The 4,354-nt window shown below is 35.2% G+C and overlaps 1 non-coding gene across 1 annotated transcript; it reads left to right on the forward strand.

Moving 5' to 3' along the window:
• The first annotated feature begins 451 nt into the window (after nt 1-451).
• LOC112782162 (small nucleolar RNA R71) lies at nt 452-559 on the forward strand. Its single transcript, XR_003192899.1, has one exon. It is a non-coding gene; the product is annotated as a small nucleolar RNA R71 (small nucleolar RNA).
• Nucleotides 560-4,354: the final 3,795 nt, after the last annotated feature.

Genomic DNA, 4,354 nt, shown 5'->3' on the forward strand with positions numbered 1-4,354 from the left:
CCTTCCATGAAAAATTTGGATGATTTCTCCATGATGAGTTATAGGTGTTTCCATAAGGTTCACCTAAGTAATTTATCTCTGCTATTGCAGGGTTCTCAGGATCATAAGCTTCTTCTTCATAAGAAGCCTCTTGAGTATTGTTGGATGCAGCTTGCATTCCATGCAGACTCTGAGAGATCATATTGACTTGCTGAGTCAATATTTTATTCTGAGCCAATATGGCATTCAGAGTATCAACTTCAAGAACTCCCTTCTTCATAGGCGTCCCATTACTCACAGGATTCCTTTCAGAAGTGTACATGAACTGGTTATTTACAACCATGTCAATGAGTTCTTGAGCTTCTGCAGGCGTTTTCTTTAGGTGAATGGATCCACCTGCAGAAGTGTCCAGTGACATCTTTGATAGCTCAGATAAACCATCATAGAATATATCCAGGATGGTCCATTCTGAAAGCATATCAGAAGGACACTTTTTGGTCAACTGTTTGTATCTTTCCCAAGCTTCATAGAGGGATTCACCTTCTTTCTGTCTGAAGGTTTGAACATCAGCTCTAAGCTTGCTCAGCTTTTGAGGAGGAAAGTACTTGGCTAAGAAAGCCGTGACCAGCTTATCCCAAGAGTTCAGGCTGTCTTTGGGTTGAGAATCCAACCATAATCTAGCTCTGTCTCTTACAGCAAAAGGGAAAAGCATGAGCCTGTAGACTTCAGGATCTACTCCATTAGTCTTAACAGTATCACATATCTGCAAGAATTCAGTTAAGAACTGAAAAGGATCTTCAGATGGAAGTCCATGAAACTTGCAGTTCTGCTGCATCAGAGAAACTAATTGAGGTTTCAGCTCAAAGTTGTTTGCTCTAATGGCAGGAATGGAGATGCTTCTTCCATGTAAATTGGAATTAGGTGCAGTAAAGTCACCAAGCATCTTCCTTACATTATTATTATTTTCGGCTGCCATCTCCTCTTCCTGTTCGAAAATTTCTGAAAGGTTATCTCTGGATTGTTGTATTTTAGCTTCTCTTAGTTTCCTTTTCAGAGTCCTTTCAGGTTCTGGATCTGCTTCCACAAGAATGTTCTTATCCTTGCTCCTGCTCATATGACAAAGAAGAGGGCACAGAAAAATAATAATAATAATAGAGATCCTTTATACCACAGTATAGGGATCCCTGTGTGAGTAGAAGAAGAGGGGGAGACAAAGAATGTAATATAATGGAAGAAACACAACTGTGAGGAGGGTTGAGATGTGAGATGAGATGTTAGTAGATGAATGAATAAATAGAATAAGATAAGAGAGGGAGAATTTTCGAAAAATATTTTTAAAAAAGAGTTAGTGATTTTCGAAAATGGTTTTTGAAAAATGTTAGTATTTTTCGAAAATTTTTAAAATCAAAAATAAAAATAAGAATAATTAGTTAATTAAAAAGAAATTTTTGAAAAAGAGGGAAGATATTTTCGAAAATTAGAGAGAGAGTGTTAGTTAGGTAGTTTTGAAAAAGTTAAGAAACAAACAAAAAGTTAGTTAGTTAGTTGAAACAAATTTTGAAAAGATAAGAAGTTAGGAGGTTAGAAAAGATATTTTGAAACCAACTTTTTGAAAAAGGTAAGATAAGAAGATATTTTAGAAATTAGTTTTGAAAAAGATTTGATTTTTAAAATCTCAATTAATGACTTGATTCATAAGAAATCACAAGATATGATTCTAGAACTTAAAGTTTGAATCTTTCTTAACAAGCAAGTAACAAACTTCAAATTTTTGAATCAAAACATTAATTGATTATGTTATTTTCGAAAAATTGGTATAAAAATAAGAAAAAGATTTTTGAAAAATATTTTTGGAATTTTCGAAAATAACTAATAATTTTGAAAAAGACTTGATTTTTGAAAAAGATTTTGAAAAAGATAAGATTTTCAAATTGAAAATTTGATTTGACTCATAAGAAACAACTTGATTTTAAAAATTTTTGAAAAAGTCAACTCAAATTTTCGAATTTGATGAGAGAAAAAGGGAAAGATATTTTTTTGATTTTTGAATTTTTATGATGCAAGAGAAAAACAAGAAAAATGATGCAATGCATGAAATTTTTAGATCAAAACAATGAATGCATGCAAGAATGCTATGAATGTCAAGATGAACACCAAGAACACTATGAATGTCAAGATGAACACCAAGAACATATTTTTGAAGAATTTTTGATGCAAAGAAAACATGTAAGACACCAAACTTAGAATTCTTTAATGCTTACACACTAAGAATTCAAGAATGCATATGAAAAACACCATACAACACAAAACAAAAAATCATCAAGATCAAACAAGAAGACTTACCAAGAACAACTTGAAGATCATGAAGAACACTATGAATGCATGAAATTTTCGAAAAATGCAAGATGCACATGCAAATGACACCAAACTTATGACATGACTCATGACTCAAACAAGAAACACAAAAAATATTTTTGATTTTTATGATTTTCTAATTTTTTTTTTGGATTTTTTCGAAAATTATATGAAAAAGAAAAAATAAGGATTCCAAAATTTTTAACATGAATTCCAGGAATCTTGCATTCTTAGTCTAAAGCTTCAGTCTAGGAATTAGACATGGCTCACTAGCCAGCCAAGCTTTCAATGAAAGCTCCGGTCCAAAACACTAGACATGGCCAATGGCCAGCCAAGCTTCAGCATGCAACATAAGAGAATATACTGCTCATTACTTATCAAAGTAACTTGCCTCTATGCTGATGGTTTGGAAGCCTCAGTCCAAGAATTTAGACATGGCTTTACAGCCAGCCAGGCTTCGCATGCTTCATGAAACACTAGAATTCATTCTTAAAAATTTTGAATAAAATTTTTGAAAACATTTTTATATTATTTTCGAAAACAGATGAGAAAATTTTAGAAATATTTTTGAAAAATTTTTGAAAATAAAATAAAAAGAAAATTACCTAATCTGAGCAAAATCAGCCTTGAATGGGGAAGGGGATCTCAACCAAAATCAGCCTTGAATGGGGACATTTCAATTGTAGAATGATATGATGTATTGTAGTTAAAAGTAGCTCACGATAAGAGATGATACCAATTTTGGGGATTTTCTTGAGTATAACAGCATAAATACTTCACCAAGTATCGATTCAAAACCTCTGTTTGTCCATCCGATTCGGGATGGTATGCTGAACTTCGTGCTAACTATATAGATTCCCTACCTACCATAACATTATTCCCAAACTTTACTGGTAAAGACCTTATCCTTGTCGAAAACAATGGATTGAGGAGTGTGGTGCACGAAATTGTGATATCCAGGCTCGAACAATCCCTGGCAACGTGAGCAACTTGGTACGCGTAATCGTGATTACACTTTAATTATGTAAAATTCATGGCTCTTTCTTTCCCTGGCAATGGCGCCAAGAACATGGTGCCAATACCATGGTTCACAACTTCGATACAACTAACCAGCAAGTGCACTGGGTCGTCCAAGTAATACCTTACGTGAGTAAGGGTCGAATCCCACGGAGATTGTTGGTATGAAGCAAGCTATGGTCACCTTGCAAATCTCAGTTAGGCAGATATAAATTGATAATGATGTTTTTGAATAATAAATAATAAAATAGGGATAGAAATACTTATGTAAATTACTGGTGAGAATTTCAGATAAGCGAATAGAGATGCTTCTCATTCCTCTAAACCTCTGCTTTCCTGCTATCTTCATCCAATCAATCTTACTCCTTTCCATGGCTGGCTTTATGCAAGAGCATCACCGTTGTCAGTGGCTACATCCCCTCCTCTCAGTGAAAAATATGCTCACATGCTCTGTCACAGCACGGCTAATCATCTGTCGGTTCTCGATCATGCTGGAATAGGATTCACCCTCCTTTTGCCTCTGTCACTAACGCCCAACAATCGCGAGTTTGAAGCTCGTCACAGTCATTCAATCATTGAATCCTACTCGGAATACCACAGACAAGGTTTAGACTTTCCGGATTCTCTTGAATGCCGCCATCATTCTAGCTTACGCCACGAAGATTCCGGTTAAGAGATCTAAGAGATATTCATTCTAGCTTATTTCATGTAGAACGGAAGTGTTTGTCAGGCACGTGTTTATAGGGGAGAATGGTGATGAGCGTCACACATAATCATCACCTTCATCACGTTCTTGGGTGCGAATGGATATCTTAGAAGCGAAATAAGATGAATTGAATAGAAAATAGTAGTACTTTGCATTAATCTTTGAGGAACAGCAGAGCTCCACACCTTAATCTATGGAGTGTAGAAACTCTATCGTTGAAAATACATAAGTGAATGGTCCAGGCATGGCCGAGAGGCCAGCCCCTCTGATCTAAGAACCAGGCGTCCCAAGATGGTA

The sequence above is a fragment of the Arachis hypogaea genome, chromosome 19 (assembly GCF_003086295.3).
Source record: "Arachis hypogaea cultivar Tifrunner chromosome 19, arahy.Tifrunner.gnm2.J5K5, whole genome shotgun sequence".
Lineage (NCBI taxonomy): Eukaryota > Viridiplantae > Streptophyta > Magnoliopsida > Fabales > Fabaceae > Arachis > Arachis hypogaea.